General features: G+C 35.0%; 1 long non-coding RNA gene across 1 annotated transcript; it reads right to left on the minus strand.

Annotated features, from left to right (window-relative positions):
* Positions 1-10865: 10865 nt before the first annotated feature.
* Positions 10866-11854, minus strand: LOC104903844 (uncharacterized). The gene is made up of 2 exons (XR_008969946.1): positions 11181-11854; positions 10866-11071 (listed from the first exon to the last, which is right to left on the minus strand). It is a non-coding gene; the product is annotated as an uncharacterized LOC104903844 (long non-coding RNA).
* Between the last annotated feature and the right edge of the window lie 377 nt (positions 11855-12231).

The raw sequence follows: 12231 nt of genomic DNA on the forward strand, positions 1-12231 counted from the left end.
TGAAGTACTCCTACTTAAACTCACATTATAAACAACGAGCTTAATGAATTATTTTTAATTAGTTTTAAACAACTCAACTAGCTTAGAAATCATGAATTATAACCCAATAATAGATTTTAGTAGATAAGTTAGGTGGTTTAGTACCACTAACTAAATCAGTCCACTAAAGCTCAATATATTAAAGCAACAAGATTAACTGGAATGATTTAACTAAGTGAATTCAGATTATAAGCCCATTATTATGATTGACTTAGTAAATTAAACTAACATGGCTTAGTAAAGCACTAAATCAGTTTCATTTAACTCCATTAGTCCTAACCATTAGTAAGTAGTTTGACTAACACCATCAAAAATCAGATTGAGCCCAATTAATAAACATGCAACACTTAAATTGAATTGGTTTGGCTAATATAATTCAGTTTTCTTTAGGCCCAATTTAACTAATTAACACTAGGTAGTAGTTTGGGCTTGCATTAACATAAAACTTGAAATCAGTTTATAAGAGGGAGAAATAAAAAGAGGTGGTTTTATACCTCTGCTCTCTTGGAGAAGGGACGACACCTCGACTGATGAACGGACGCCGGCGAGCAGTGACGTCGGCGGCGAGAACGACGGACGATGGAGGAACGTCGCGGGCGAAGGTCGCCGGTGATGCTGCACAACCCCGAAAGTGACGCGCGAAGAGAAGAGAGGAGCGAGGGTGAAGAGCGCGAGGAGGAGAGAGAGATTGAAGCTGCTGGCGCGGCGGTCTCCGGCGAGTGACGGCCGGCGAGCGACGACGAGGTGAGGGCGGGACTGAGCGCGGCACAGGTGGCGCGCGGGGTGGCCGCGGTGGTCGGTTGTGTGGGGTCCGAAACAGAGGAGAGAGAGAAGGAATGAGAGGAGAAGAAATTCTTTGTGATTTCTTTGTGGTTTTAAGTTTGTAATTGAAGCCTAGCTTCAATGTGCATTTAAAGACAGATTTCTGGAGACAAATATGGAGGTGGAAAGATGATGAATGGTGGTCTTGTTGATAGGAAGTTAGGAGAGGGGATAAATAGGGGATAGGGAAAGATGGTAGGTGATTAATGGTGGTTCAATTAAGGGAAATCAGTGTAGGGGGGAAAAGGTGGGTGTTGACCGTGGGTTTGGGGGGGGGGGTTTCTTCTCCTTTTTTTTTTATTTATTAATTTGCTTAAACTTGGTTGGTTTCCTTTGTTGTAATATAAGTGACTAACTTAGGTGTTATTAGTAATCTTACTCTTCAATTACAATATTTTATAGAATTAGTTAGTTTATTTAAAAGCTCAAAAATAAAATAATTCATAATTAGACTTACTTAACTAAAACAATTATTAAGTGAACGATTTAACTTAATTATTTAATTAAACATGTTTAAAATTTTGGGATATTACAGAAAGACACTTTTGATCGATCGTATGTTTTTTCATTATTCTCCTATTATATGATATGATTGTTTCTGTCTTTTTTTAAAATTTAGTTTTGTTCACTTTTCTTAGGAAATTGACTGATCAAGAAATTAAGTCTATTAGTCTACATGTATTGTCAGACTATTCTCATTTACATGAAGTTGTTAGTAACTTCAGTGATCAACAGCAAAGAGAGATTAGGGAAATTGGTTTTGGCAGTCTTCTAGATATTAGGATAAAGAAGTTCTGCTCGAATCTCAATTTGGAGTTGTTGTTGAATTACAATGCTTCCGGAATGATGTTTTTGACAAAGAATGGTAAACTATTTTTTAATAAGTTTACCATTAGGGATGTTTTGGATTTACCTGTATTAGATAAACCAGTTGAGGTTATTGATGATGATGCTTTTAGGAGGTAAGGTAGTCAGGTGGAGGCGGGAAGTGCCTGGAGGGATTGGCATAGGTTGCTTGATGTTTCTGATCCCAAGAAGCCATATATTAGTAAAAATTTGGGATGATTTGTTTAAGAAGCATCAAACTGGGTATGATTTTAAGAAGTTGTTTGTTATTTTTTGCTTGTCAAAGCTCCTTTGTCCACGTGCTGATTTAGGGCCTGCCCTGAAGTGTGCCAAGAGTTTGGAAGACATATCTATGATTTCAAGCTACGATTGGTGTGGATATGTCTTACGAAGTCTTTGTACTGCTGTCTTGGACTGTCATCAGAATATGATGATGAGGAAGAACGAGCTGGGACAGAAGAAATTGACATTTAAGCTTCGGGGATGCAGGAGCGCTCTGGCTCTTGCTGTTATTCACAACTTCAAGTGTCGTAATCTGGATTTCTCAACTGTCAGTAAGCCATTTATCACTTATTGGCAGGAAGATAAGCATTTGAGTAGTGTTGTGAAGCAGTTTAAGATCAACATGGATTTTATTCTGCCAGTGAAGCGTGAAAAAGAGAAGGGCAAAGATGGCAGTAGAGTACTTGAGTTTAAAGCTCCTATTGTTAGTGTTGCTAGTAGAAAGTCTGGTTCTCCTACAATAAAGGTGGTTGAGGGTCCATCACCTTCAACTAGGCAGCTTGTTATGGATCCACCTCATACTTTGATGACAGGTGAGGAAATAGATGCTCTTGATGTTCCTGTGAGTTTCTTTCATCTTATGTTTTTATTATTGTTGTACTCTTATACTCCAACTGAAGACTGTTAAACTCTAACTGAAATAATAACAATATCAAATGAAACTATTTCTGTTTGTTTTTATTTCATTCAAGTTTTCATTTGATTGTTGGATTGTTTCAGTTGGTCCATTTTTTTATTTTGTTGTTTCTATTTGGCTTTCGGTTGGTTTTGTGTCCTTATGATATTCATTTGTTTGTTTGTTTGTTTTGCTCTGTTAATCGAAGGAATATGTGAAGAATATGCACAAGTCAAAGAGGAATGCACTTGCATTCTGTCAAGCGAACTTGGATATTGCACAAAATATTTGGGAAGAAGGCGAGAAGCTGTCTCAAAACAGTCTTTCTTTGGATGACAGTGAAGTTTTTAATCCAGAGTTTTTGAATCAAATTGACGACATATGCATGCGTCATTTGGCAGCGAAAGAGAGCGCAATCAAAGTTGATCCTACAATTGCACCATTGGTGAAGCGGAATGTGCATTTCGATTAGGATGCTGGTGTTCATGGAGATGAAGAGTAAGGAGGAAGTAAGTTCCTTTCATTTTATTGTTTTCATTTGATTGTTGGAGTTTTTAATCTGGTGGAAATAAAGATTATTGTTTTCAGTTTTAGTGGAATACATTTGTTTAAATGAAAAAGTTAAAGAGGTAATTGAAAGAATTAAAAGACCAATTGAAAACTGTGACACTCTAAATGAAATAATATAAATACCAGCTGAAAATTATATAAATACCAAATGAAACTATGTCTATTTGTTTTTATTTCATTTAAGTTTTCATTTGATTGCTGGATTATTTCATTTGGTCCATTTTTTTTCATCTGGAGGAAACATTGTTTCAGTTCTTGTGTATTTAGCTTGTTTTTTATTGTTTTTGTTTTTGAATGAAGATGATGAGAAAGAACAAAAGGAAGATGGTGATGATGGTCAACTTAAAGATGGTGATGATGATGATGATGATGATGATAAGGATGACCAGAATGGTCAGGATGATAATGAGACAAAGAAGCAGCAGGGTGATAATGATGATTCTGATGCTGGTCTTCAAGGAGATGAAGAGAAAGGAGGAAATAAAGATTATGGTGAAAGTAAGTTCCTTTGATTTTATTGTTTTCATTTGATTATTGGAGTTTTTCATCTGGAGGAAACATTGTTTCAATTTGAGTGGAATACATTTGTTTAAATGAAAAAGTTAAAGAGGTAACTGAAAGAATAAAAATACCAACTGAAAACTGTGAAAATCTAACTGAAATAATATTTATACCAGCTGAATATCATATAAATACCAAATGAAACTTTTTCTATTTGTTTTTATTTCATCTGGTGGAAACATTATTTCAGTTTGTCAATGAATTGATTCATTTTTGATTTTGTGTGTTTTTCAGCTTTTGTGTATTTAGTTTTTTTTTTATTGATTTTGTTTTTGAATGAAGATGATGAGAAAGAACTAAAGGAAGATGATAAGACGAGGAATGCTGATGATGATCAACTTAAAGAGGTTAAGGGTAAGGATAAGAGTGTTACTCATGATTCTGGTTTGCAGAAGAGTTCTTATGAGAAGCAGATTATTGATTCTACACCTATCCCTACTCCTACCGCTGATGTTGAAGTTGTTGATCTTTCTACTCCTCCTCCCATTGTTGAAGTTGTTGAGAACGTTTATAGTAGAAGGTCTTCGAAAGTTGATTCTTCTGGTAAAGGGAAAAAGATATCTGATTACGTTCGCCTTCTGCGTCATCAGCGTCCTGTTGGTGGTCCTGATAGTGGTCTTGCTTTTAAAAGTGCTCATCCTTCATGCCCTTCATTCCAACTATTAACTCCGAGTCCTGTTGGTGAGGGTGTTGGATGTGCAGACAGTGCATGCAGTGGTGAGGGTGTTGGAAGTTCAATTCCAATCATCACTCCAGTTAAAGTAAAATATCCTTGTGTAAGTATAGTTTTTTTTAGAGTGCATTTTGTTTCAGTAGGTATTACTTTATTTTTCTGTTTGTTTGTTTGTGTTTCAATTTGATTATCTTTTTGTTTCAGTTAGTGTATGTTTCTTCTCAGTTAGTATCTGTTTCTATTTCAGTTAGTATTAGTTTATGTTTCATTTAGTGTATGTTTCTTGTCAGTTAGCTAGTATTAGTTTATGTTTCAGTTAGTATCTGTTTCTTGTCAGTTAGTGTATGTTTCTTGTCAGTTAGTATTAGTTTATGTTTCAGTTAGTGTATCTTTCTTGTCAGTTAGTATTAGTTTATGTTTCATTTAGTGTATGTTTCTTGTCAGTTAGTATCTGTTTCTATTTTAGTTAGTGTATGTTTCTTGTTAGTTAGTATTGTTTATGTTTCAGTTAGTATATCTGTCATTTTTGTTTAACTATTTTTTTCATATTTTAATGCAATGCAGGGTGATGGCTCTTATTCTTCTCTTGATCAATCATCATATAAATCGTACATACCTAAGAAACATTCAAAGTAAGAAATTCTTTCAACACCTGAATTATTGAAGGGGTGGGACTATGACTATAATTTGGAGAAATCTAAGAAAGTTTCGAGAGTGGAGGAAAAAGGTGATGATTTGGATAAACTCATTGACAAGATTGCAAAACAAGGAGTTGATTATGAAGAGCCGAAAAAAGAAGAGGATGAGAAGAAAGATATTGGAGATGTAGCTAGTGTTGGTTCTTCTTCTGCACCTGGTTTGCAGGCTATCCATGTCAATAATCATGGCCTAATCTTGTCTCGAAGCTTGCAGCAATATAACAAGTACCTGAATGATCTCTCTCCTGAAAACGTGTTGCTGGTTGATTATCACTTCTACAATGAGTTTGGCGATGTTTCAAGGCTGTCATTGGATCCAAATTCTGAACCTACAAAGACAAATAATTTGATGCTGCAAGATGAACTACAATATGATATCATTATGGACTTCGAGAATCACGACAGCAACTACTCGGTTCAGTTGTACAAGTTCTACCTTGTTAGCATGCCTCATCGCGGTTGGTTGACTAGTGTAGTTATTGATGGATGCGCATATATGTTTAATAGGCAAGAAGAAGAATCACCTTCTGCAACGAGGAGATTTTGGTTTAATTTGATGCCTTTTGTAAGTGTTTCTATCTAATATAGTTTTATTTTTTCAGTAAGTTTTTTAATTCTTTTTATTTTTCACTTCTGTTGATGGTGTACTATGTGATTAGTGTTATGGCTTAGTTTTATTTTCAGTTGGTCATATTCTCTTTTCATTTTGTTTTATACATCTGCTTTCATTTGGTCATATTATTTTTTCAGTTCGTCATCTTCTGTTTTCAGTTTGTCATATTCTGTTTTCATCTGTTTTCAGTTGGTTATTTAGTATCTGTTTTATTTTGTTGCAGAACTATATCAATTGGATGTGTGAAGAGAAGGCAAAAAAGGTTGAGTTTGATAGTGAAATTACTGAAAATGAGATTAGTTTGAAGAAGTTGGAGGGCACTAGTGAATATGATGAGAAATTGAAAGAATGGGAAGAGAAGAAGAAAAAGTTGGTTACAGAAGAAGATGATTTATTCTTCAAGAAATGTAATGACGCTCTTTCTGCATGGGTGAAAGCATTTCCAAGGAACGATATTCGACAAGTTGAACTGGTTAGTGGGATTGTATTGTTGTTTACCATTTTTTTCCTTTTGATTTCAGTTAGTTTGATGTGTTTCAATAATTGATAGTATTATGCTTACTTCTGATAGTTTTGTAATTGTTTGAGCTAGTTATAGTTTTTATTTCATTTTGTGCTAATTTTTTGTTTCATTGAATTTGCTTCTTTGTTTCAGTTGACATCCTTTATTGTTTCAGTTGAATTTATTACTGTTGTCATTTGGATTAATTTATATTTCAGTCAGTGTTTTCAATCTTTCATTTAGTCCGAGTTTCTGTTTCAGCTAGTGTTATTAGTATTTCATTTAGTTCTTTGTTCTCTTTCAGGTACACTTATTGCTTTTGTATCTTATGTGTATATTCCATATTTTTGTTCCTGTTCACAAGGATGATCATTATACTATTTTGATGCTAAACAAGAAAGCTAAAAGGATTGAAAACATTGACAATCGTACAGACATGAAGGATATTGATAGATATGTTCATGAGGGATTTAACGGTCTTACATACTTTGTACGTACCCTTTTGTGATGGGATTGTTTTTTATTTCATTTTGTTACTTGTTTTTTAATGGTTCTTTACTTTTTCATTTTCAAATGCAGTGTCGTGCTTTTGATGCTTTTATGCAAGGTGGTAATATGAGATGTCGTGATTTTGATCATCTTCAACATTGGGAGAAAGTGACTCTTTTTTCCCCTTGGAGAAACAATCATGATTGTGGTGTGTATGCAATCAAGTGTATGGAGCTGTACGATGGTGAAAATGCGAACGAGTTTCCACTTGTTGACCTGAAAAGGGTATGATAACTTTATGGTTTTTTGGGAGAATTTTTACTTGTTAGATTTCTGTTTTTGAAATTTTTTAATAGTGTTGATTTTTTTAATTTTCAGGCAGCCACCAAAAACTTTCAGCGGTACAAGCTTGCACTTCGTCTAGTACAGTAGAAATAGCACACAACTCAATTTTGTAATGTACATTAGAAATAGCACACAACTCAATTGATATTTTAAATTTTTAGAATTGTACATTTACACTTACTATGAGTGGAATACATTCGTGTAAATGAAATTGTTTGAGAATTAAGTGGAGAAATACAATCACCAGCTGAAAAGTGAAAAATCTAACTCAGAATGATAAGTGTATTACATATATTTGTAAATATAAATTTTCGAAAACTAACTAAAATAATGTAAATCCTAACTGAAAATTATTAGTCTAATTGGAATAGAATGAAATGAAAGAATCATTATAATAAATGAAATAATATAAAGACCAACTGAAAAATAAATACGTCTACCTGAAAAAAGAAGTGGCCTGAGTATGGTCCATTTGTCTAATTGTAAATTTTGAGAACGTAAATGAAACAATATGAAGACCAACTGAAAAATAAATAAGCCTAACTGAAGCACTATAAAGACTAGCTGAAAAATAAACAAGTGTACCTGAAAATAATTAGTGACTGGAATACAATTGAAAACTAATATTATTTTTACACTATTCAACTTTAGGTACATTTGGGGTTTTTGTTCCATATTCATTCGGATGCCTTGTCTTCATTTTACGCTTCTCAAAATGTCCTTTTACTCTCTTGTTTCCCTTTGGGGGTCTTCCTTTTGTCTTTATCACCTCAGGATTTTCAACTGTCTCTCTACGTAGTTCTTCGTCTTCGATTTCTTGTTGTTTTTGTTGATCGGTCTTGAAACTTCTTTTACCGATTTCTATAATTCCTTCAACGACTTGTTACATAACTTTCTTGCATCCTCACTCGATTGACATATTGACACTAGGTTGTAGAAATTCTTAGTTATTGCATGTCTCCATGGTGTCCATAACAATGCATTTGGGTTTTGGTCCTTGTCCGCTATAATAACAGTTTCTCAGTCAATTATTTCATTTGGCGAAAAAAACTTTTCAGATAGTTGATAAATTGTTTCAGGTGGTGCCTTAATTGTTTTAGTTAGTTACAGTAATTTTTCAATTAGTTAAGTGTTTCAGGTAATTTTTCAGTTAGCTAACCAACCCCCCCCCCCCAACAAAAACCCCCAAACTCCCGAAACCCACCACCCCCAAAATTCCCCCTCCCACACACAAACAAAACCCCCAAAACCCCCAATGAATTTTGTGTTAGTAACATTAATTTATCAGTTAGTTATACTAGTTTTTCAGCTCGAGCCTTTGTTTTCAGTTAAGTAACTAAATGTTTCAGGTGATTTAAAAATTATTTCAGTTGGAGTCTTAATTTTTCCAATTAGAGCCTTTCTATTAAGATACTTATCAGGTAATTTTTTATATTGGCTAACCAAAACAACTAAACACCCTTCACCCACACTCCCCCGCCCCCCAAAAACAAAACCCACAAAAAACTCCCAACCCTCAACAAAAAATCCTAACTTAATTTTCTGTTAGTTATATTTATTTTTCAGTTAGTTATATTAATTTTTCAGTTTCATTTGCCAATAAAAACCATTATTTCATTTTCCAATAAAAACTTTTTAGCTAGTTGATTATGTTTTTCAGTTGGAGCCTTATCGTTTTCAGTTGGCTAACTAAAGTTTTCAGATGGTTGATAAATTGTTTTAGGTGGTGTCTTAATTGTTTCAGTTAGTTACATTAATTTGTCAGTTAGTTATATTGATTTATTTCACTAACCTTGAATATTCTCCCACATTGCTGACTTTGCAAGTCTTGTCCATTATCTCTTAAGGATATATTTTTCTGGGATTTGAAATATGTTGAACATGTGCATGACCCTTATGATGTGAAAGCAAAGCATCCCCGTCTCTGTGAAGCATTGACATGAGCACACTAATTCTGTTGTAGCCTCATCGTATGCTACCGTATGTGAATTGCTGAAATCTTCTTTTGGTGAGACTTCAAACAACTCCAGCTCTGAGTTTTCTGTTGCAAATGCTCGTAAAAAGGATGCTATTGCCCACTCATACTCTGTTTCAAAGTCATTATACAATGCTAGTGTGTATACATCAGCTGCATGTTTCGGGAGCTTTGACTTGGATTTGACAGCTTTGGGACGTTCGGTTCTGTTCCGGATGTTGTCATTAGTTTCATTGCTTCTCCATCTCTTCACTGTTTGCTCAAATATATGGTAGAATTATTCAAACAAGTTTGTCGTTGCTTTGCATTGAATGATATTGCCTTGTTTGTGACTGCACTTCTTTGTGATGATAAGATTCCAGCTGAAAACATATCCCTATTTTAACGCGGTGCACCACTTGTGTCTCTGATCATATACTTGATCGAACCATTCCTTTTTCTCATGTCCATATATTCCCATCATTTTCGTCCATAATTCTTCAAAGCCTGATTCATTTTGACACCCCATCAAGCAGTTCTTGAACATGTTCTTGAAGTCTTCATTGGTCTTGAGGGATCCGAAGTGGCTTACAAAGTTCTTCTCTATATGCCAAAGGCAAAGCCTATGTCTTGAATTTGGGAAAACCTGTTTTAAGATAGTACATAATATGCTTCAAATCATTTTCATTTGAATGCTTATAAATCTAACTGAAAGAGTAGATCTTAGAAATGAAACAATAAGACATGCAACTGAAATGATAACAATAATTACAAATTGACAGCTTTGTATTCAGTTGTGTGAGTTTATGTTATTTATACCCTTTCAATTGCATTGTCCATGGCCTTATCTTGATCAGTAAAAATTGTCTTTGGCTCTTGTTGGCACATTGCTGTCTTGAATGTTTCTAGCAGCCATTCAAAGCTCTCTTCTTTTTCATTAGTTATGAAAGCGCATGCAAACATTGTTGTTTTCCAATGGCAGTTTATGCCAACAAATGGTGCACATATCAGTCCATACTTGTTTGTCCTATAAGTGGTGTCGAATATCATAACATATCCATAGGCTCTAAAGTCCTCCAACATCATGGAATCTCGCCAAAAGTAGCTGACAATATTGTTTATGTTCCCCAAATTTCAGCCTATAGAAGAATGCAGGATCATCATCCGCTCTTTGCTGAAGTACGTCCAACACACTCTACATATCCTTTCCTTCAACTATCTTGTTATGTATTATGTGATATAGTTTAGTTGGTCCCTTTTTGTGTGGCCCACTACTTCCTCTGATCCAGCCTCATGACACAAAAAAGTTGTATGCATGCATTGGCTTTATGATAGATTCAACCATTGTTTCTATTAGCTGGCCTTTTTGTTTAGTTATCCTCCATTCTGATTTCAGATGATGTAGTTCTTGTTGTATTACGAACTCATGGTTGTGCTGCAACTCATGAACTACAACAAGAAAGTCTTCTCCAGGTTTTTCTTGCTTAAATCTGACCATGGCTTTGCATGCGGTTCTTATCTCATTGACCACCCTTTCCTTTCTTTCCTTGGTTGGCTCCTCAACATCTGGTATCTGAACATGATCTTGTTGTGTGTCTCGTTCTTTTGGTTCTCTTATTTTGTTTGTTGATTTCGTGACTCCTTCCTTTGAGCAAACCAAGTAGATTTCGTATATAGAATTATCAATTCTCCTCCTCCTTAGAGTTTGTTTCCTAATACTAAATCCTAATGCTCTTGAATGAGCTTGATACAAGTTGTAACCATACAAAATACAAAGGCAATGGACTATGGAGATGTAAGAGATAGAGGATTGAAAATCAACAACCTCAAGATTTGGACAATGAATGTGTAGAGATAGAGGATTGAAAATCAAATAAAACTAATAACAATACTGTACAAAAATTCGACCAGATCTGGAAAAATAAAAACGAAAATGCTTCGAATTTTAGAACATATATATTACAATAATTCATAAAAACAAATCTATCAATAATAGTAAAAAAATGTTGGAGCTTCCTTCACATCTTGACCTTCCTTCTCGTTGTTATACTTCGAACACATCTGGAATTCACGAAAATTAAAAAAACGAAGATCTTCAAACAAGATCTGAAAAAATGACAAATTGCGAAAAATTAAAACAGGCGAATAACAAGAACAAAAAAACAGTTACCAGGAGATTTTAGGATGAAAAAACGAGGTCTTCAAACAAGATCTGAATTCTGAAAAAAATGACAAATTACGAAAAATTAAAACAGGAGAATAAAAACAAGAAAAAGAAAAAGAAAAAGAAAAAAAAATAAGTTACCTGAAGATTCGTTCGTTCGCTGAAGATTCGTTCGTTGTTCGAAGTGTTGTTGCTGTTGTTGGTGTCGTCGACGCTGAAGATCGCTCACTGAAGGTCATGGCGTCGAAGATTCGATCGTCGGTTGATGCGAACTGAAGCAGATGTTGAAGAGAAAATGATTTGTTCGACGTGAAGAAGAGGGACGAAAGTGAGAGACAAAGAGAGGGACTTCCTGATGCGTTTGAGGGACGAAATTTTAGGGTTTGAGGGACGAAAGTGAGAGAGAAAGAGAGGGAGGCGGGTTGAGAGGGACGAAAGTGAGAGAGAAAGAGAGGGAGGCGGGTTGAGAGGGACGAAAGGGAGGCGGGTGGTTTTGAGAAGCTTTAGGGTTTGAGATGTTAAGAGAGAGGCGCTGGTTATGGGGTTAGAAATAAATTGGGCTTTTGGGCTGATCTGCGTCAGATGGGCTAAGGGGTCCGACGCAAATTACTTTGTTTTGTGCGTCGCACCATGACCTTCATGCGACGCACATAGATGATTTGCATCGCACAATATTTAGATACGACGCACATAGTTCGACTTATGCGTCGATTCATTGTTACATGCGACGCAAATAGTATATTTGCATCGTTTCCGTGTTTGTGCGACGCAAATGGGCCGATGCAAATTGACCTTTTTCTACTAGTGTCTGTAACATGTCTCCCGATTAAGCTGCTTCTGATATTCTCGTCATTGATGTACTTGAGATATTCATGTTCACCTGTTGAGTTCATTGACAAAAAATAAGCATACTAACTGAAAGAACAGACGCACTAACTGAAAACTAAACAAGTGTAGTTGAAAATAATAAGGTTCTGAAAATTTTTTGTCTAATTGGAATAGAATCAAATGAAAGAATCAGTATACTAAATGAAATAATATAAAGACCAACTGAAAA

The sequence above is a fragment of the Beta vulgaris genome, chromosome 6, assembly GCF_026745355.1.
Source record: "Beta vulgaris subsp. vulgaris cultivar EL10 chromosome 6, EL10.2, whole genome shotgun sequence".
In the NCBI taxonomy this organism is placed as follows: domain Eukaryota; kingdom Viridiplantae; phylum Streptophyta; class Magnoliopsida; order Caryophyllales; family Amaranthaceae; genus Beta; species Beta vulgaris.